The 24,593-nt window shown below is 31.4% G+C and overlaps 1 protein-coding gene across 1 annotated transcript in view; it reads left to right on the top strand.

Moving 5' to 3' along the window:
* The window catches only part of LOC134249511 (uncharacterized), a 67,274-nt gene that overhangs the window by 33,403 nt on the left and 9,278 nt on the right, over positions 1–24,593 (top strand). The window lies entirely within an intron of this gene.

Genomic DNA, 24,593 nt, shown 5'->3' with positions numbered 1-24,593 from the left:
ATTTAAGAATAAATCACATTCAGGAATATCGTCACAGTTTATAATATCATGTGTTGATTGAAAAAGTACATCTCTTGGAATTGTATATTTTGGACAAACAATAAAGTAATGATAGGCATCTTCAATACAATCAGTACAATGTTCACACATTGGATTTTCTGCTAAATGTTGATTATATAAATCTGCTTTCAGATTACTAGCATTATTCCTTATCTGGTTATGTTTTATGTTATATTTTCTTATTCCAAAATTAAAAAGTTCAATACTTTTCCTACAGAAATAAGATTTTAAAAGACTTTTGAATGAAAATATTCCTGGGGCATTTTTAATATAATCTGGCAAGGTATTCCATCGTTTGACTGTAGAGAGAAGAAAACTTTCCATTTAATATGTTGTTCTAATGTTATGAATTTTAAATTGAGCATCATTATAGTTCTGAGATTATACGAATGACTTGATGGGCGATAAGGTTCTATAAAACATTATTAACTTATGAATTTTTCTCCTTGTTTTTAGGAGATCCCATCCAAGTTCATCGTACAATTTTGTACGCGAAGAGTTACAACTCAATCCAGTGATAATTCTGCCTGCTTTAACTTGTATATCTTCTAAGAGTTTAGAATCTTTTTCAGAACAATTATCCCAAACTAGTAGTACATCAGGATACTTTAACACAAGTCGAACAAAAGCAAAATATATTTTAATGATTGTTTTACGTGAAACCTGGTGCATTCTACAAATGTTTTATCTTTTTGAAGCTTTTTCATGTATTATTTGTATATGTGATGTCCACATAGCATCTCTTTGGGAATAAAACCTAAATGGGTATGAGAATCATTTTGAATAATAGTCTCTTTTTCTGGACAACTTCAGGCACCATTTCAGAAAGTTTTCACCCGACCCTTCTTTTTCGGTCTTTCTTCCTCTGCTGATCATTCAGTTACCCATGACTAGCTAAAAATCACTGAAACCATCTATAACCAAGTCTCTTATTTACATTTTATCCTCTGTGTGTCTGATTACCATCGTATCTGTTCCTACGGGCGATTTCCCCATTTGAAGCAAAACCGAATTATAGATCGTTTCAGTAAATCAATTTTTTTTTTAAAATCAGTATCTAATATTTACATTTCGTGCTACATCTCTTGATAAACATGAAGGAAATTTAGCATACAGCAATACAGTGACAGTTACACTCAAATGTGTATTAAATTTGTTTTACTCTTGTATGTCCTTTCCTTAAAAAATGGAACATATCCTTTTTGTCACTTGACTCTAAGTTAAATACGTAAATACAATGTCCTTTTGGATAATCTTCTTCCGAAACGTTTGCAAATGCTGAGTTGCTACAGAAACAATAGTATGACTCGAGATATTTTTTTTTAAGAAAAATTTGGAGTAAGTGGTGATGAGGAATTGACTGACCATTAAAGAAAAACCACAATCAAATGATTGAAAATTAAAAGGATTTTTTTAATAACTACCATCAAACCTTTCAGATGTTTGTAGAGTAACAATGAGATGTGACGGCACTGCTCCTAAATAAAAATCATCCGCACTAAATGAATATTGCCCAACTGGTATACTGAAAGTTTTAAATCTGGTCGATAAAACGGATAAAGTGCTTTGTTACAACGCGAAATGTAATAACAACGCGAAATGTAATAAATCTGGATTATTACATTTTGCGTTATTACATTTTGCGTCGAGATAAACGCAAACTGTAATAACGCAAAATATAACAACAAGATTTTTAGAATATGACATTTTGCGTTATTACATTTTGTGTCGAGATCAACGCAAAATGTAATAACGTGCTTTTTTGTTGTTACATTTTGCGTTATTTTATTTTTGTACTGAAGACAACGCAAAATGTAATAAAACAAAATGTAATAAAACCATATATAATAAATTTTTTGATTGCGTTAAACAAAATAGATCATAAAATTGATTCAAGTATACACATGTAACCAACATGGAAAACACGTTGTACAAAATATTTAGAAGAAAAACATTAAGACCAATGTTAGGGCTTTTACGGACATAAATACCTCTAAATGTATCGTTTTTCTGACTCTGACTTTCGTTATATTGAGTACACTGTACTTAATTATAAAGCATTAATTTAATTTTAATTGGCATATTCTTTATCATCTAAATTTATAACCATGAATACATATTTAATTACCAAATATTGGTCCATTATAAGCTGTTGATATGCATGTTCGGCATGTGTACATTGGTTAACAAATAAAAAGTGTATGTGTGTGTCAAGCGAGGAGGAGCAGGGATAGGGAGGGGTGTTTACTTCGTATGTTTATATATCTATTACTATGAACATGCAGAAACTATCCGTTATTAGATGGCAAGAGAGAGAGAGAGAGAGAGAGAGAGAGAGAATTTTGTTTTTGCTTGTCTGCAACGCTGTTGATTTGCATGAAACAGTATCGTAATATTACTGTCAATAAACCCCTTCCCGCTGAATATTTACATCTGCCAGTACAAATTAATAGGTTTATTAAAAAAGATCCATTGCATTTGGCAATAAAAAAGCAACAGCACTCTGATAAATACCCCCCTCCCCTTCCAACAAGTAAAATCACCTCAAAATAAATCAATATATGATAAAATTCATTCATTGTAAGAAATTGCATATATTTCTTTTTTCCTTTTGTTTTATTTTCTTTTCATCAGCCACTTCTCTATTGAAAATTGTACTAAATCTGGCTGACCAAAAAGTATGTTATTACATTTTGCGTTCTTGCCTTTTGCTTAATCTCGACGCAAAATGTAACAACGCAAAATGTAATAATCCAAAAATCGTAGTATTACATTTTGCGTTATTACATTTTGCGTTGATATCGACGCAAAATGTAATAACGCGAAATGTAATAATCCTCAATAGTGTGGTGTTACATTTTGCGTTATTACATTCTGCGTTGATTTCGACGCAAAATGTAATAATCCAGGTTTATTACATTTCGCGTTGTTATTACATTTCGCGTTGTTATTACATTTTGCGTTGTAACAGTGCTTCGCTTTTTTGAAATTGGTTCTTGGTGTCTTATGAATGCACCCAGAGTAATTTGACGTGTCTTAATTTCAATTTGGCATCCACAATATGAACCTTATAATCTGCGTTTTTAACTGTTGATAATAAACAGAATTCTTTTTCATATGGCCGCAACTTTAATCCTAATTGAATGTCGTTGATTTAAAGTCGCTTTTGATCATCATCCATTAAATCTTAACGTAATTCTCCCATGAATTCAACAATTTGTTCATCTTTTGTCAACTGATATCTATAATACAACCTGTTGTTTCTTGCTTGAAAGGCATCAACATCATCATTTCCGTCTGCAATATCTTTGGAATAACCCTCGCTTTCTGAAGCATTTTATTAATTGTTTAAATCTTTTTTTAATGTAACATCTAAGATACTTTTGTTAGCATAGCTTGTAGAAACGGAACTGGTTAGAATTTGGAGAGTAAAATCCACTTGTGACCTTAATGTTCTTAAAGGTATATTTATTAAACCAACATCATCGTTAGAAAATATAAATCATTTCCCATTCGTTATTTTCAATTTAAAATATAATAAACTAGCTCGAAGGTCAATATAAGAAGTTGACGAACCAAATATGATAAATTCATTCGGGGAGTTAGGTAGTAGTTGTCCAGAAGGACGATATTCAATCCATTCAGTTGATTCCACGCTAGCATCAGTCGGAGGTAAATTAAATACAGCAATGTTGTCAGAGTGTCCAACAACAGTGATTAATAAAAAAACAAAAACTAACAATAAACTACAAAGAAGGAGCATTAGAAACAGATGTTTAAAATCTGACATTATTTTTTACATTTTTAAAAATAAAATTACAACAGAGATAAAACTATTGCAAAATGTTGAAATTCTACATAAAAAATTGACTCATTAACACAGATATTACTTTTATAAAAATTTCCTGTTACAACACCATTCTAAATTTTTGAGAAATGGAAGATTTTAGAAAGAATGAGTGCACTTAAGTACGTCATTTGGAACCTTTTCGGCTACCCATTTTAAGCTTAACATTACAATATATCGCTAAATTAATCTATGATTAATGTGCAAGCATATGCTTTTGATATTTATTTCTAGAATTTTTTGTCATACATATTTCTATAATTACAGAAAATGTAATTGAGAAGAACATGTAAAAACCTTAAATTCCGGAAATTGAACGGGACCACTTTCGAATCTAAGGTATCCGCAAATAGGCGGAGACATTTAAACCGCATGGTTGTGGAATGTAAACGTTAGCACAATTCATATGATTTTTTCGCATTGCGAATTGAAATGGAGAAGAGAGAGATTACTTTTCGAATTGAAATGGAGAAGAGAGAGATCGTGTTGATTTCATGGTGCACAATTATTAAATGATTCTAATGTTAAGGGATGTGGTAAATGTCTCGCTGTGCAGACCATGATACAGAGGCGACATAAGCCTAAACATGTACTTACTAATGACACTGTCAATATCAGAATTCTTTCAAAACACCCCTAATGAAAAGCATTAAGATAAATATTATAAAACCCTATTAAAATTTGCAAAAAAAATCTCCCATAGTTTGAAGTTGAAAGTACGATAGATAATGTCACAACAGAGACTTAATCACAATGAAATTTTCAATGAAAGCTTTAGCGTATCGAACAGCAGAAGGCCACGTGAGAAAGGTGATTATAATATCAATCGTTGTTGCTCAGTGACCGGTTAATTTAGTAGCTATCTCGACCCTAATTTGGGGACATTTTTTTGAAAATTAGATATGAGCCGCAACTTGGCCAACATTGTCCTTTGGATATGTATAAGTTTAAGTTAAAATACATATTCTATGCAAATAAGAAAAATGGCCAAGTTTCGGCTCGATGTAAACAAAGTCGTTGAAAACTGGTATGCATATGAATAACAATAGAAATGAAACAAAACTGTTAGACCCCCGTCTCAAAAGCTAGTGTCGTTCGGCATTATTTAATACTTTCATGTAATATAATATACCAAAGCCTGATCTTAAGACATTGTTTAATACCTATAAAACATATATTTAATGAATTTTGGAATTTTATTTTGCGCAAAACATCGGGATCCAACTCTCATAGCTTAAGTGCACCCATTCTTTGTTTTGCTAAAAGATTTTTTTTATTCGGATGTTAAAAATTATTCTTTGACAGGGATGAAAAAAAATAATAGCAAGAAATCTAATCTAATCAAAAATTAATATGTACCTGTGATTGAAAACTTTTTATTGCTAAATAATTTCAATTTTATAAACAAAGGAATGTTCTTATTATCAGACAGCTGAATATTGAAGAAGAAAATGATCTGAATTTCTCAATGGCCGATGAACACAGATATTATATTTATAAAAATATGTTATTTACTGGGCATTCTAAATATTTGTTTTGTTAAAAATTTTCTTTATTAGGTTCTAAAGATTTTTTCTTTTGCATAAAAAAAAATTACAGGTATAACATCATTCTGATATGTTAAAAATTCTCTTCATTAGATTCTAAAGATTTTTTTTTCTTTGGTATGAAAAAAATTACTGGTATAATACCATTCTAAATAATTGTTTTGTTAAAATTTTCTTTATAAATAAAATTTTTAACAAAACAAAATTTTACTGTGGACATGCAGAAACAATCCGTTTTATTAAAGGATGGAGAGAGAGAGAGAGAGAGAGAGAGAGAGAGAGAGAGAGAGAGAGAATGATTTTGCTAGTCTGCAATGCTGGAGATTTGCATGGAACAGTATGGCATCATTATTGTCAATAAACCCCTTCCGGCTATACATTTGAATCTGCTAGTACAAATGAATATTTTTTTTAAATTCATTGCAATTGTCTATAAAAAAAAAAGCAAAAGCACACAGGTCAATACCCCCAAACCACCTTGCCTACAGATGCACGTTTCTAATTTGCAACACATTTTTATGAATGCATTTATTAAACTGATTAAGAATACACGTAAGTTATTAAATCAATATATTAAAAAAATATTAATTGTCTTTGGCATAAAAAATTACTGGTATAAAATTATTCTAAATATTTATTTTGTTAAAAATTTAAAAATTTTCTTATATTAGGTTCTAAATAATATTTTTCTTTGGCATGAAAAAAATTACTGGTATAACATCATTCTAAATATTTGTTTTGGTAAAAAAATTCTTTATTAGGTTCTTAAGATTTTTTTTCTCTTGACATGAAAGAAATTACTTGTATAACATCATTCTGAATATTTGCTTTGTTAAAAATTTTCTTTATTAGGTTCTAAATATTTTTTTTTCTCTTTGCATGAAAAAAAATACTGGTATAACATCATTCTAAATATTTGTTTTGTTAAAACATTTTTTTTATTAGGTTCTAAATATTTCTAGGCATGAACAAAATTACTGGTATAACATCATTCTAAATATTTGTTTTGTTAAAAAAAAATTATCAGGTTCTAAAGATTTGTTTTCTTTGGCATGAAATTCATAGTATTCTGCTCTAATTATTAACACTAATTAATTTTTTTTGATATATTTCTAAAGAATTTAAAAATAACTGTGGTTGTAATAAACTTAACCACTACATGAGTGTTAATATTTAGTATCGCTTTAACACATAAACTATGATAAGTATATGAGGTACACGGATTTTCCGTTTCTATGTAAGCGTGTGGAAAAGAATTTTACGACAACCACAATTACACCATTTTCAATCCATCCTACTACATTAATAATTAACCATTTAATTACAACCACTTTAACCACAACACCATTTAACCATAAACACATTTAACCACGTAACCACAGCCACATTTTAACCACACCTAACCACAACCACATTTAGTAACCACATCCACATTCACCACATTTAACCACAGGACGAGGTGTCATTGGGGATGGTTTGAGTGATTTTTAGCGGGTCATGGGTCACTGAATGATCAGCAAAGGAAGAAAGACCGAAAAAGGGAGTTCGGGTGGAAACGTTTTTGAAATGGTGCCTGAAGATGTCAAGAAAAAGAGACTATTATTAAAAATGATTCTCATACCCATTTAGGTTTACATTTCCAAAGATATGCTATGTGGACATCACATATGCAGATAATACACGAAAAAGCTTCAAAAAGATAAAACATTCGTAGAATGCACCAGGTTTCACGTAAAACACTCATTAAAGTATATTTTGCTTTTGTTCGACCTATGTTAGAGTATTCTGATGTAGTTTGGGATAATTGTTCTGAAAAAAATTCTAAACTCTTAGAAGATATACAAGTTGAAGCAGGCAGAATTATCACTGGATTGAGGTGTAACTCTTCGCGTACAAAATTGTACGATGAACTTGGATAGGATCTCCTAAAAACAAGGAGAAAAATTCATAAGTTAATAATGTTTTATAAAATTATTAATGGTTATTCTCCTCAGTATCTGTATGATCTAATTGAACCTTATCGCCCATCAAGTCATTTGTATAATCTCAGAACTATAATGATGCTCAATTTAAAATTCCTAACATTAGAATAACATATTAAATGGAAAGTTTTCTTCTCTCTACAGTCAAACAATGGAGTACCTTGCCAGATTATATTAAAATGCCCCAGGAATATTTTCATTCAAAAGTCTTTTAAAATCTTATTTCTGTAGGAAAAGTATTGAACTTTTTAATTTTGGAATAAGAAAATATAACATAAAACATAACCAGATAAGGGATAATGCTAGTAATCTGAAAGCAGATTTATATAATAAACATTTAGCAGAAAATCCAATGTGTGAACATTGTACTGATTGTATTGAAGATGTCTATCATTACTTTATTGTTTGTCCAAAATGTACAGTTCCAAGAGATGTACTTTTTCAATCAACACATGATATTATAAACTGTGAGAATATTCCTGAATGTGATTTATTTTTAAATGGTAGTTCTAACGATAGACTTTACATTAATATACAAATATTTGAAGGTGTACATACATTTATAGCAGCAACAAAACGTTTTATATAAACACTGTGAAATACATTTATACGCATATAGGTGTAATTTTTTAATTGTTAAAAATACTCACAGACCAGTACTACTTTGTATTTTGTGTTCTCCTTGTAATTTGCCCTTTTTGTCATTTAGTTCATTCAATTTTTCTCTTTTGTACAATTTTTTTATATATGACTTTTTCAGTTTTTTTTTCTGTGTTACTTTTTTTGTTTTTTTTTTTTTTCTTTTCTCTTCTTTTGTACATTCTTTTATTATCACTATTTGTTTTGTACCTTGACCTAATTGTAGGGAGAGGGCTAAAATAGGCTGCACCTGCTGCCCAGTCCTATTCACGTTAACATCTATGAATAAAATATTGTTTAAATTAGAAAAAGAGACAATTAGACGGTTAGAACGATATGTGAAACTTTAAGTTTTACCTATGGCACTGTTCAAAGAATTCTGACAGATTATGCATAGACTGAGTTTACAATGGGCGCGAAAAATTCTTTTCAAAAGAGAAATATATGTGAATGTATTGGTGAATCTGAAATAATTTTAATTAAACGAAGGGAAGTGTATGACGACACGTATCCATCATGATAATTATGACGTTATATTTGTGCAGCGAGTACCATAATTGCACTTTGTATATAATTCGATAATTTGAAAAGTATACATCATTTTAATTTGAATTTTTCAGGACTGATTTGTAATATATATAATTTTGATCATGTATAATTTCGCTAATTTACGTCGACTAGTAATATTTTTAGCGAGGTTGTGACATTACTTTTGGATCATTCCTCGAACGTACAAATTGAGATTCCACATATGTAAAATATTGACCAATGAACACAGGTATTATATTCATAAAAATATATTATTTACTGATATAACATCATTCTAAATATTTGTTTTGTTAAAAATTTTCTTTATTAGGTTTTAAAGATTTTTTCTTTGGCATGAGTAAAAAAAAATTTTGGTATATACGGAGGCCCTGGAGGGACATTGACTTACTTGTTAGGACTTATTTGTTAAAACCTTTTTTTGTTTTGACTTATTTGTCGAATGTTTCGTAGCTACTTATAACTAAGTGCAAGACAGCTATTGAAAACCAGTCTCTTGAATTGGCTTACTTTTATGATAAACATGATATTTAGTCCTGTTTTAACTATGGTTTTTGATTAGCAAATTGTAGTTTAACGTCAAGTAAAGTTGTGATTTCTAAAGTAAATATTCTTTTTGTTGTTATAAATTAATTCTTATTTTCAAAAAGTTATTACGTAATTCTTATATGTAACTTCCAGTTTGCATGATGATTGAAAAAATTACAATCACTACTGTTTATTTCATTTTGTCGTTATAATAAATTCAAGGACTTTTTTTTTCTGAAACTATACGTTGTCTTCATCTTACAAACCACTTTTTGTAATCAAAACTTGTCATAAGAAATTCAAAATAACAAGCATTCAAAGTTAATTCATAAAAAATAAGTCAAAACACATAAGTAATAAGTCAAAACACATAAGAAATAAGTCAAAACACATAAGGAGTAAGTCAAAATACATAAGGAATAAGTCAAAACACATAAGGAATAAGTCAATATCTCTCAAGGGCGTCCGTAATTAACAGATGAAAATTTAGTAATCACATCAGTTTTTTACTACAAAACTACAAATTAATCGTTCTAAATAGCTTACCTACACTACGTTAGAAGTAACAAAAAATCTCAAAACGAATAAGTCAAAACAAATAAGTCAAAACAAAAAAAGTTATAACAAATAAGTCATAACAAGTAACTCAATGTCCATCCAGGGCTTCCGTAGGTATAACATCATTCTTGATATTTCATTTCTTAAAAGAATTCTTTAATAGGCTCTAAAGGTTTTTTTTTCTTTGGCATGAAAAAAATTACTGGTGTAACATCATTCTAAATATTTGTTTTGTTAAAAATTATCTTTATTAGGTTCCAAAGATTTATTTCTTTGGCATAAAAAAATTACAGGTATAACATCATTCTAAATATTTGATATGTAAAAAAAATTGTTTATTAGGTTCTAAATATTTTTTTCTTTCGCATGAAAAAAAATTACCTACGGAAGCCCTGGAGGGACATTGACTTACTTCTTATGACTTATTTGTTATAACTTTTATGTTTTGACTTATTTGTTGTGAATGTTTCGTAGCTAGAGATAACTAAGTGTAAGAAGGCTATTGAAATCTGTTTTTTGGATTACTTTTATGTTGAAAAAATAATGTTACGTCCTATTTTAACTGTGGTTTTTGATTGACGAATTGTAGTTTAACGTCCAGCACAGTTCTGATTTCTAGAGTAAATATTATTTTTGTTGTTATAAGCTAATTCTTATTTCCTAAACGTTATTACTTAATTCTTATATGTAACTTCCATTTTGCGTAATGATTGAAGACAAGAACATGACTACTATTTTACTTTGTCGTTAGTAATAAATTCAAGGACTTTTTTTCTGAAAATATACGTTGCCTACATCTTTCATGCCACTTTTTGTGAAGTAAACTTGTCAAAACAAATCTAAAATAACAAGAATTTAAAGTTAAGTCATAAGAACTAAGTCAAAACACATAAGAACTAAGTCAAAACACATAAGAAATAAGTCAAAACACAAAAGAAATAAGTCAATATCCCTCCAGGGCGTCGGTAATTAACAGATAAAAATTCAGTAATTACATCAGCACTGTACGTTTAACTACAAAACTACATACAATTAATCCTTCTCAGTAGCTTACCTAAACTTAGTTAGAACTAACCAAACAAATCTCAAAACAAATAAGTCAAAACAAAAAAGTTATAACAAATAACAAATAAGTTATAACAAATAAGTCATAAGTAGTAAGTCAATGTCCCTCCAGGGCTTCCGTAATTACCGGTATAACATCATTCTAAATATTTGTTTTGTTAAAAGATTTCCTTTATTAGGTTCTAAAATTTGTTTCTTTGGCATGATAAAAAAAATGACCGATATAACACCATTCTAAATATTTATTTTCTTAAAAATTTTCTTTATTAGGTTCTAAAGATTTTTTTTTCTTTGGCATGAGTAAAAAAAATTACTGGTGTAACACCATTCTAAATATTTGTTTTCTTAAAAAATTTTATTTATTAGGTTCTAAAGATTTTTTTCATTGGCATGAAAAATTTACTGGTTTAACATCATTCTTAATATCTATTTTCTTTAAAATTTTCTTTATTGGTTTCTAAAGATTTTTTCTTTGGCATGAAAAAAAAAATTGCTAGTATAACATCATTCTAAATATTTGATTTGTTATAAAAATATTCATTATTAGATTCTAAAGATTTTTTACTTTGATATAAAAAAAATTACTTGTATAACATCATTCTAAATATTTCTTTTGTTATAATTGTTTTTTTATTAGGTTCTAAAGATTTTTTTCTTTGGCATAAAAAAAAATTACTAGTATAACATCATTCTAAATATTTAATTTATTTTGTTATATAAATATTCTTTATTAGGTTCTAAAGATATTTTTTCTTTGGCATAAAAAAAATTACTCGTATAACATCATTCTAAATATTTGTTTTGTTAAAATTCTTTATTATTCTTGAAAGATTTTTTTTCTTTGGCATAAAATCCATAGTTTTCTGTGATAATAATCAAACACTAAATAATTTTTTATATATATCTCTAAAGAATGTAAGAATGACTGTGGTTGTAATAAACTTTACCACTACATGAGTGTTAATATTTATTATCGATCGCTTTAACACATAAACTATGATAATTATATGAGGTACACGGATTTGCCGTTTCTATATAAACTTGAGGAAAAGAATTTTACGACCACCACAATTACATCGTTTTCATTCCATCCTACTACATTAATATTAAACCATTTAATTACAACCACTTTAACCACAACAACCATTTAATAATAACCACACTAAACCGCTAAATTAAAATTAAACCATTTAATTACAACCACTTTAACCACAACACCATTTAATAATAACCACATTTAACCGCGTAACCACAACCACATTAATCACAACCACATTTTAACCACAACCACATTAACCACAACCACACATTAACCACAACCACACATTAACCACAACCACACATTAACCACAACCACATTAACCACAACCACATTTACCACATTTAACCACCGGACGAGGTGTCATTGGGCACCATATAATACTACTATTATATAATAGGGCTAAAAACTGGAGGGCCATATCTCAAAAACTAAAGATCGTACCATCACAATTTTTTCACAGAAGTGGTAACTGACCCCTAGTACTCCACCCACAAAATTTCAGACCCCGGGGTAGGGGACTTCAATTTTTCCCAACCCGATGTTTATTCGTATAGTATTATATAGTAGGGCTAAAAACTGGAGGGCCATATCTCGGAAACTAGAGATGGTACCATCACCATTTTTTCACAGAAGTTATAACTGACCCTTAGTACCCCACCCACAAAATTTCAGACCAAACAGCTTATGTTTAAATTTTGAATTGCGAACTGCGTTCTAGAACGCAATTCACTTTTGAATTGTGAATAGCGAACTGCGTTCTAAAATCTGAACGCCGTTATTTCAAACACGGTTTGTTGCGTCTTCTCCATTCAAAACACATATCCACAATACTGTTAACCTGGTTTGATAACAGTTGTACAAATATAGCTTGAATTAGAATGTTATTGTTTTCAAATTCTTTGATTAACCATGCAACTTTATTATTTCTGCAACATTGAAGCACACATCACGTTCAATGACTCTTTTGACAATATTTTAAATTTTAACCTGTTTCTTTGCAGACCATCCATCGTCCGATTCAAACTCGCTACCACTAAAAATTGTATTTTCAACTTAATACAAATACACAGATTTTTTTTCATACAGATCCTGATTTATAACGATTTTTTAAGCTTGTAGAAAAAGTTTCCCGAATGTAAAGTCTAATTTTATTGCTACTTGCTGCTCCGTGACGTCCTCATACGTCATGTTTTTTTTTCCTTTTTTAAACATAATTTTTACATATATATATACATAAAATGTATTTAGAAGCTGATATCTTTTAAATGGAACGAGATATTACATAACCTGATTTCATTTTAATTAATACAGCAATACTTTATTTAAACATTTAAATTTTATTTCGTTTCAGCTCCATTTATTAGAGGTACATGTATAGCTGTAAATACCATAAATTGAAAATTAGAAAATTACTCAATTTTGACGGTGCTCCGTGGCCCCATTTTTGCTGTTGTAAATCCTTGGTTATTTTAATAAATATGAGGATACATTCCAATTGTTTTACTCAAATTATTTAAATCTGTTGTTAACATATTTGTACCAAATTTGGATATAATATGACGTTAGATAAAAAAGTTAGGACGAACGTCTACGAACTTTTTGAATGACCCTCGTATATATAGCGTAACGTAGAAGAATTACACGCTTAGTTTGGACTTTCAGTGAGGGATGGCATTCTCGACGTTACCTAATTAGCTTCTGAAATTTACACAGCTTCCCTTCACTGTTGAAATATACATATGATAGAAATGCGGCCGAATGTCAACTGATGACGCATTTCTATCATATGTGAAGGGAAGCTGTGTAAATTTCAGAAGCTAATTAGGTAACGTCGAGAATGCCACGCCCTACTGAAAGTCCAAACTAAGCGTGTAATTCTTCTAATACTGAGCTGTTTGAAGCTTGTTCGGAGATAGGAGCAAATTCTTTGAAACTCGTTGAGCCTCCAAACGTGCCCCCTAAATCCAAGGACTACATTTTGTCCAATTTCATATTCCATATCACCCTAGTAAAACACTTGACAAAAAAATGAGAAATAATGCTATGTTGATTAATTGAAAATGTACATGTACATGTAACGGTCTAAGTTGGACGTCCTTCGACGGAATGTCAATCGGATCTACAACCACGTGGTTTATTGATTTTTTTGTATTCACAATATTACCTGAGTCTACAAATCATGTGGTAAAGAGCTCGACCCACGAACCATGACAAGTGGCCTAGCTGCATTATTCTCTAATTTTGCCATAAATATATTTCCTTGGATTTGTGCTTTCTTGAAATGGTTTTCTATGGCACGCCAAATTCACAAAAATGAGATAAACCTAGTTTCACAATTGATAAACTAGGTTTATCTCTAAAAATTACTTTTACAAACCGTAAACATAGTTAACGATGTGCGCTATGATCAGTGTTCGTTATTATATTTAACGGTCGTTAACTATAGTTTACGAATGCTAATCATTTTTATTTTATCTGTCTGATATAAAACGTTAACAATAGATTTTGTTGATAAACATAGATTCACGTTTGTAAACTATAGTTTACAATCGTAAACTATAGTTAAGAGTTGTTAATCATAGTTTCTTATGTCGTTAATAATGTAAATATATTCACTCAAAATATTGAAAAAAATATTTTAAAGCAAAATTCATTTAAGATATAATTCTAAACATTGGATGTGAAAGTGTGGATTTTTGACCTCAGCAGCGAAATAAATCGACACCGATGGTACAGACTAACATTACACCGCTTATAAATAAACAGATTTACTCGGAGTTAAACTTGTTGTACAACCAATTGACCGTGACACGTAAAATGGCCCTGGTATTTGCAGCAACTATCATTACCAGTACCAAAAGTGTAAGTATTTTATTCATTTGAATTGTTATAGATGTTCCAGTTCTAGATCTCATTGTACAATCGTATACTGATAAGTGATTTGACGATAATCAGCTGATGACTGCACAGGTGTATCACGTTTGTTAAAAAACAACAGAAAACAAATTAAATGCAGGATTTGTACTCAGTATATTACAATTTAATGAAGATATATTGTTTGTTCATACAAAATCATATTTACCCTTGCTTTTGATTAAATAATGTCTATTTGAAATTAAAATCAAGCATAAATTTTTGGCAATGTGCTGTTGACCTGTTTACTCAATTTGTTCCCATTTTGAACACATTTGAATATCAGGCATATAATAAATGTATGCAATGCGGGCATTTGACCAGATGAGATAATAATTAATTGGTATTGTCTATACCAACAGACCAAAGTTGTTAGATAGGGTAAAGGTGAAATTATAGGAGATATTTAATTAAAAATTGAAATAACTAAAATTAATATTATTTGAATTATAGTTACAAGTTTTCAATTATTTCAATCTATGAATCTTTACTTTTATAATAAGATAGAAATACATACTAATATTTAACCATAAAAAGTAATCAATGTCAATTTCTGAATTATCAGCTTAATTTTTTTTTTAAGAAATGGCATTTATTTTTTTAAATATGATAATTAATATAAAATACATTAAATGAATTCACTCTTTGCGATAAATATTCATATACCGTAACATTAATTTGAAATTAACATTTATTGTTCCTCTTCATGATAGGTAAATACAGGTAAACCCGGGTAATTCCTAACCAGAAATCAGACTATAATTGTTAATATCAAAACACATTTCACACCTATTGTTCTATACCTAATTATCAAATGTGTGCAAAATTGGAACACACTAGCTGTCACAGTTGAAAAACTTATGTACAATATTAATATCACTACATATGCTACAATGCATATTTTCTGTAATGCAAATTATTTATCCTAGTCATGACATATACTCAAAAGTTCAACATGCTGCTTGTTTTCCAACCTTCTCATGAATCTATAAGTTTTAGCAAATAAAAAGGAGAAAAGATATATTTATTTACATGTACTGGCTTGATCTATAAATAAAAAAGAGATGTTTGTAAGACAATTATCCCCCCTTCCCTTCCAAAGCAGCAAAGCAATATGCCCTGGCCTCCCTTCAACTGTGTATCACTCAACTGTACTGTTACAATAATAACATTTACAGGTGTTACAACCATGTCCACCACACTTTTACTCCTCTGGTTCATCACTGTCACTAGAACTATCAGAGATATCCACCAATGTGGCATCCTCGACAAACTCCCCCCAGTCTCTCATCCTTGTGATGGCGAGCATATCCTAAGTACCATAGGATTGCAGCAACATGTGAGCACATACCCACAACACGAGCCCCAGCCCTGCACTTACAGTACCACGCCTTGATGTTACCGGCATCAAACTGAATCCACAACAAGTAGCTTCTTGCTGATACATGTCTACTTTGTAGTTTGACACGTAAAAGGCCAGGCTCCTCTCTGTGTACTTGGATACTGCAGTCGCCGTCAAGATGCTCCTTCGCATAGCATGGGGATAGACGAAGCTGGTATATTCCACAAGTGAGGGATCTGAGTTGATCCTCGTCCAGGTGGGGGAAGTCAGGCAGATCATTGATCTCACTCCAACAGACAGAGCGTCGGTCAAGATGATTGTCCTCTACATGTTGTTGAAGGGTATTCACCTGCTTGGATAGAAAAACCATCTTTGCACCAAGAGCCTGATCCTCCTCAGTGTCACCAGAAGCCAGAGGTTTAAGGTATCTGAAAGTAACTTTATATATTTAATACACTGAGAATGCATTAAGAAACTATATTTAAATCAGCAAAAATACTTATTTAATTTATTTTCAAAATCTCTTTATTTGAGCCTCCTTTATGGTAGATTTTTTTTTGTACAATTCAATATCAACTTTCTATTTATCTGTGCATCTGTCCATTTCAAATTCACATTAAAGTGGGGATATTACTAGTAAGCATTAACTTAATTAATGAGCACTGGCTAACAGACTTCTTGTTATATACTGTGAACTATTCCATGTATACCGGTACTCAAGTACCGTATATATCATCACTGATCATACAAATAAATACTTACTTATTGCTAATGGCACATACAATCCTGACAAAGTCTCCTATGTAAGGTATTTGGCTAGAGGGTAGAATGTGCCCTAAATAATGCCATTGCTTGATTCTGGCATTGGCTGACTCCACAACCCACCGTATCTGTGAAATGATATAAAATACTGTAGTCTTTAACTCTAAAGGTATATTTTTCTCAGTAACTTATTTTGAAATACAATAAGAGATTCTATTAAGTTAAGCACAATTAGGATACATGGAACGCATTTTAAAAATATATATTAAGTAAAGGATTTGATCATTCATCCAGTACATGTACCTTCGTCACCAATTGACTGGTGTTAGCATTTTCTGTTGACATTTGTTTGTCTCCTTTGGCTAGGAATGATGGCATTTTGGCCTTGATCCCGATCTCTTCTAGGTAGTCAAGAGAATCCCTAAACCCACGATCGACCACAAATATATCCTCCTACTTTACCCAATTTCTAATATCTTCAATGTTGCAGTGCATTATTTGGTTCAATATAGTGGCGTCATTGTTCCTGGCAATGTAGGGGCCTAACACTGAAACAAAATAACCGGTTGTTGATACAATGATCATCGGTTTCACAAGCGGCCTTCCCTTGTGGAGACTGAAAGATTGTCTCTGGAACCTAAAATTTCCACTTTTGTTGATGTAAATATAAGTTCCATCAAGGACAAGTATTGCCTGTTGGGACACAGCATCACCAAGAATAGTTTGGGCCAGAGGTCGAGTGTGTTCTTGAATAACCTCTTCTCTGGTGACATGTCCAAATCCAAGATTTTCTCGGACAAATCCTCCATTCATCAGTGCTGTCCTCACTGACTTAACTGCTCTGTGTATGCTGGATTTTGAAATGTTAAACAATGTAGATAGAATTTTGTTAGATTCCCCGCCTTTTAATTTCATTAAGAAAATGGCCAAGCTCGTCCTCACTGTTCTGACAGGAGTTAACTTTATTTTCCCCTCAACATATGTAAGTAAGTCCTCAAAGGCAGCTTTTGTTATTCCCAGCAGACTTTGATACTCATTTGTATTAAGGCTCTCACTGCTGTCAAAATCAAGTCTAGTTTTGTCTTTTTTCAGAACTTCCATCCGCAAAAACTTGATAAGTTTGGTAATTCCTGTTTTGTTAAACATGGTGGTTTCTGTTACAGGGTTGAGTTCTTCAATCTTTTGCTGTAGGTGGTTTGGACAGCAGCGAGCTCCAGAAGGGATGATGATCTCCTTTGAAATGAAGAGCTGATGTCTTACTTCTACTGGGACCACAACTAACTTTGGACCAGGGCGCTTGCAGATGCAGCACGAAGCGTGTCCTCTTGAAGTGCTGGGAAAAGGAAGTAAGACGGATGGCGGACTGAATGGAGGTGCCTTAACTTCTGATGTAGATTCCGGTGTTTGCCTGGTTTGAATCTGTGCCCTGGCTAACTTGGAGGTTTTCTTCTGCTTTGCATGATAATGGCACATGCATCGACATTTGTTGCACAGAAAATCACCATCAGATGGTGTCCTCCCTGTTAGTTTGGCAATGATGGATCTGTTTTTGGATGATATACTGTGCCTGTCCTTCTGTCGTACTCTTCTTGGGCAGTTGAAACAGCCATAGTTTTTTCGACCTGAACCAGGCATATCTGAAACAACAATTTTGATAATTTAATTACAGTTCGTCTTATAGAGTATATATTTACTTTTTAAATTGAAATAAACAATTGCAATTAAAATGCTTTTCTGAATAAAATACATTCAATTGATTACATGTAAATGATATGTTATTATAAAGAGTATTCAATATTGACCTAATTTAGTTTCTATTTCAAAATCTTTCAAATGTAAACATGCAATGTAGTTTGGAAAAAAAAATTGTATACATTTAATTTGTGATTGCATGCACATATGTTCAAAGAAATATGGATACTGAGTGAATTTTATTATTTATAAAGTCCTTGTGATTGAAAAAAAGATAAACAAATATCAGGATAGCTGCAGATCTGTAGCTATCCGAAAAAAAAATAAATATTGATAGACGGGATATCCGGTCTATCAATATATATTTTTTTCGGATAGCTACAGATCTGCAGCTAATATCAGGAATGCATATATTTGGATTCTTGTTTTTCTGGTCTTAAAAAAAATGTCAAATATATTTTTGTCTCTAGCCTATTTATTTAAACATAGGAACCCTTTTCTTAGTTATTGCCCTTTATGAAATTGAAAAAAAAGTTTGTACTTTTTGTTGTCTGTTTGTATTTTTTGTTTATATAATATTGCATGTATTTATTTTTTTTTTTAAACCTAGGCAAGCTTTTCAAAGTTATTACCCTTTATGAAAATAAAACAAAAAATGTTTTTATTTTTGTTTCATTGTATTTTTTTTTTTACCATGTTATATTTATTGATTGCACTCACACAAAACAAATTATAATTGTTACAATTATTATGATTTCAATTATAATTAGTATAAAAAGAAATTTCCGATTGAGTCACTTTATTTGTGTTTTCGGTGCTACCACGCCGAGATCGTAGTTATTGCCCTTTACGAAAATAAAAAAAAAATTAAAAAAAATCTTAGGAACTGATTTCATTTTTTTTTTCTAATATTAGCAAACAAGATATATTCATATCCATTTACCAACAGATACAGCCATCCAAATAAATCATATCACTTTAATTTGATGTGATTTTAACTGTTTGCGAAAGCAGCAACTATTAATTATTTATGCAAAAATATTATAAATAGGTAAATCGACGGTCGGTGTGATATTGTGAAATTATTCTCTTGTGTAAATATTCGAGTACTTGACTACTTAAATGTGTACTGTTGTTTTGTTATTGCCAAATCAAAATTAGCGTTTTCTGAACAGGTGTAAATACAATGCCGTATGTAGGAATATTGCGTGTACACTGATCATATTCGGAAACTCGTATCTTTTGCGTAACATTCATGTACCGACCTACATGTAAAAGATGTTTAACTTATAGGCCTACAGGTTCCAAGTAAATACACTTTGCCAATTTAATGTGTTTTTTTAAATCTAATTTGAAGTAAAATTAAATATGAAAATTGAGGTTTTTACTGTTTTTTTCGGTCTGTGGCGTTACATGTAAGGTATCTTGAACATTGTTGAACGTACATGTATCTAGGGCCCTTGATTTCCAATATTCGTTTGAGTTTAATTAGGCCTAAGAGCTACTATTCTTTTTAGCAATTGACTCATATATTGAAAAAAATAAAACACTCACCTTTCTGTAGAAAATATCTAGTAATATCACTGCTTCGAAGGTTTTATATGTTTCCGATTATTACATGATTTTTTTTTCTTGGAATCCAGCTTCCAGACGATACTTTTGAAGTTGCCGCGCATATATTGTAATATTTTTTTTCGGCTTGGTCACATTGTTTACGGTTAAATATTTTTTATCAGAAATATTGAATTAAAGATATGTATGCCGTGTTAAACAGTATTTTTGCACGGCTGAAACCAAATAAAAATTTCTGAAGTATGATAAGCTATCAAAAATGAAGCATTCTCGCAAATTCGACGAAATTTTATTCGGTATTAACAAAGTACTGGTCGGGAAAAGAACACGATATTCTCATGCATATTTATAAAGGACTGACGTTTATGTTGGATCTGCGCATGAGCGCGGGAAAAGCATCACGAGTATCATCGGGTCGAGGAAACTATTTTTTGTGACGTCTGTTCAGCGAGGAACCAACAAGACTGACAAATCGACCAATCAGCTCAATGAGTTGTATTTAATGCATTTATGGGTTACTACTCAGTACATAAATACTACATGTGTTTTTCGAATAGGCTAGTTTTTAGCTCTACTGGTCAGAGACCAGAAGAGCTTATGCGATAGTAATGCGTCCGTCGTCCGTCCGTCTGTCCGTCCGTCTGTCTGTCTGTCTGTCTGTCTGTAAACAATTTTTCTAAATGCTACTCCTCCTACAAATTTGGTCTGATTTCAATATAACTTGGCACACAAGTAGACTACACTAAGGTACATAATTCTGTGTATCTATTTTTGATTTCGACGAACGGTGTTGGCGTTGTTACTAAAAATAGAAATTTCTGTGAAATTCTTTCAAAATGCTACTCCTCCTACAAATTTGGTCTGATTTCAATATAACTTGGCACACAAGTAGACTACACTAAGATACATAATTCTGTGTATCGGTTTTTGATTTCGACGAACGATGTTGGCGTTGTTACTAAAAATAGAAATTTCTAAGAAATTCTTTCAAAATGCTACTCCTCCTACAAATTTGGTCTGATTTCAATATAACTTGGCACACAAGTACACTACACTAAGATACATAATTCTTTATATATCGGTTTTTGATTTCGACAAACGGTGTTGGCGTTGTTACTAAAAATAGAAATTTCTGTGAAATTCTTTCAAAATGCTACTCCTCCTACAAATTTGGTCTGATTTCAATAAAACTTGGCACACAAGTAGACTACACTAAGGTACATAATTCTGTGTATCTATTTTTGATTTGGACGAACGGTGTTGGCGTTGTTACTAAAAATAGAAATTTCTGTAAAATTCTTTCAAAATGCTACTCCTCCTACAGTTTTGATCTAATTTCAATATAACTTGGCATATAAGTAGACTACACTAAGATACATAATTCTGTTTATCGGTTTTTGATTTCGACGAACGGTGTTGGCGTTATTACTAAAAATAGAAATTTCTGTGAAATTCTTTCAAAATGCTACTCCTCCTACAGTTTTGGTATGATTTCAATGTAACTTGGCACACAAGTAGACTACACTAAGGTACATAATTCTTTATATTGGTTTTTGACTTCAATGAACATTATTACGTTGGTTAATAAAGATAGCAATTTCTGTTACTCTCAAAATGCTACTTCAAATACAGTTTTAGTCTGATTATAATATAATGTGGCATGCAAGTAGACTACACTAAGAACATAAAGAGACTTATTCAAGGATCATTATTCTCCTTTTTGCTAGTGTAAATTTTCAATTCCCAACTGCTTAAGTACTTTCCTCTTCCTTTGCTATAAGTACAAACCAGTAGAGCTTCAGTCTCGACAGAGACTTCTAGTTTAAATCGCTCTCAGAAAGACGCGGTACATTTCCCAAGCATTTACACGCTTAATGCATTATGTACATTATCATCTACAAATCCCATGCTAACATTTGCATACACATGAACAATGGTAAAAATAAGAGTTTTCCCCACTCTATTGTACAGGACCGATTGTTTACAATTTCCCCGTGCTCTACTGACAGTGAAAAGACAATTTCACGTGACTATATATATATATATATATTCCTCGGTAAAAAATGCATTTGTTTGTTAATGTGAGCATGAGAATTCTCAATTAGTAACTATAGATTCTTCCTATATATTTCTAAAACAGGTTTTTAAAAAATGTAAATTGGCTTCCAGCCGTCATTTAAAATCGCATCGTACAATTCCCTAACCCACGTGTTTGTAGTGAAAACGTAGTAGACCATCATGCTTTTCGGCTCATTCACGAGATTGGACCATTGTTTGCTGTGAGCATGCGAGACCACGTGTTCATGAATATTTCAATAAGAGGCGGTTTAATATCCGATTCGGAGAGAAAATAATTTTTACAAAATAATATTTCATAACTTTTATTAGTGATGGAGTGGAATTGTCTTAATTGCAGAAATTACATAACTTATGTAACTTGATGAGACACCATATATATTTATTTCTTTAGCAATAAAACACTAATACGGCATATATATCTTTAATATTGTAGTTTATTTTTTTTGAAAGAAAATTAAACCGTAACGAATGTGCTCTATGTGAATTTTAATACTGAAGTGGGTATAACAGCGAGATTTTCCCGGAAATCCTAAAACTGTGTTAGGTTCGGGCAATTAGTTTGCTTTAATAAACATCCGGTGAGAGAGGACTACTGCATAAATTAATTTGGTAAATGTTATAAATTAGAATTATACCAACAAATTTATTCTGAAGCTGTGTTTAAAATTGCCTAATTTGCTAGGCCGAATATGGCACATTGTGGATTAAGCTCTTTGAATATTAAACAGGTCACAACCAGGTCAATGACATGTAAATACCCGTAAACAGTGAAGAAAACTGTCGGAGTTTTGTACCTTTCATCAAAAAGTTTACCCCGAGCGCAGGCTTGCCCAAAATTTTCCCTTAGATATGTTAAATTTCCAACAGTTCACACATTCTGTCCTTTTGAGAAATTTGGGCAAGCATGCGCTTACTATGTATTTAAGCTCTATAAATCGGAATAACTTTGAATAACAATGGAGATACTTGATTTGCATTGACCCCTCTTACAAAACACAGCCTCGCTCTTTAATTTTATTCACTTTAAATTTCTGTAATTTTGCAAAGTAGCGATTAAGACCTAGAAGAATTGTTTTATTAACTTCATTAGGCTAATTTCTATATTTTATTTTTGCGCAATTTACCGGGGGCCACTTTTTGTACATGAAGTGCAATCATTCTTTGGCACAAAGCATCTACGGGTGAAGGGGAACAAGAATTATGAATTTCATGATCCCTGCCCCCCTTGGGCCTGAGGGGTGGGGCCCAAACAACTAGAATTAATGCAATTTTTAAAAATCTTCTTCTTTACTCTTGGTCATCAAGCAGTCAAACTGTTTGCATGAATGTAATTAGCATAGATTCCTCTACCAAAATGGTGAAATTCATGGCCTTGGAGTCAGGGGTTCTAGTGCTAGGGTGGGGCTAAAAAAGTATATAGTGAAAATGCATTATATCTTTGAAAATCTTCTCCTCTGCTCCCGGGTATTAAATAAAGTAACTAAGTGCATAGTTATTCCCCCTGCAAACAAAGTTTGGGGGTACATAGTTCAAGGTCGCCGAAAGAAAAAATCATAATTCGTGTCCGGTCCATATCTTTCTTATAGATAAACTTGGAAGGTTCTCATTTTAATCAAAGATTGCTCATGACATAAGGGTGTGTCTTGACCTTAAACCAAGGTTATTTGGAGAAGTCCAAGGTCACTGGAAGAAAAATTTCATAATTCGAATCCAGTCCATATCTTTCTGATAGATAAACTTGGTATGTCCATATCTTTCATTGCAAATTTTTTTTCAACGTGCGTAATTTTTTTCAATGTGCATAGAAAAGAACCCACCTTTTCGTTTAATTAAATGTTGAGCTAAATGTGTATATCAGGCGCGGATCTAGAATTTTTTCAAGGGGGGGGGGGTGAAGGATTTATCAAAGGGTAGTTGAAGGGGAAAACAGTTGTTATAACGTAATTTTTACACATACATGTAGTTAAATAACTCAATAGGTACCTGTTGGAGTACGGTTTTTAAAAGTGGGAGGTTAATTGATCAACCTGGAAAAAGTACTTGAATGAATAACTTGATTGTTTTTGAAAAAGAAAGGAAAATATAACTCCGAACCCGAAAATCTTACTATGTAAAGGGGGTGTGGTTTTATTTTGTACTCGCAAGCGAATTTCCTTATATATTACATCATTAATCTTTCACGGAACATTTTCTATCGTAAAAATACACCCATCTATAGTAAGAGCACAAAAAATTGGGACTTTCTTCTTTCTTTCTTTCTTTTTTTGCAAAGCCAAAGGTGGGGGGGGGGGTTGCAACCTCCGCACCCCCCCTCTGGATCCGCCACTGTATATATCGTATTAGAGCTTCCGTACATTGTCCTAATGTAACAGTAAGCCGTCAAATGATGTAAAAGTTAGCGCTTTTCATAAAAGATTAC

The sequence above is a fragment of the Saccostrea cucullata genome, unplaced genomic scaffold (assembly GCF_032062105.1).
Source record: "Saccostrea cucullata isolate Sc308-1 unplaced genomic scaffold, CSIRO_AGI_Scuc_v1 ctg14538, whole genome shotgun sequence".
Taxonomy (NCBI): domain Eukaryota; kingdom Metazoa; phylum Mollusca; class Bivalvia; order Ostreida; family Ostreidae; genus Saccostrea; species Saccostrea cuccullata.
This window is presented reverse-complemented; position numbering and strand designations above follow the sequence as displayed.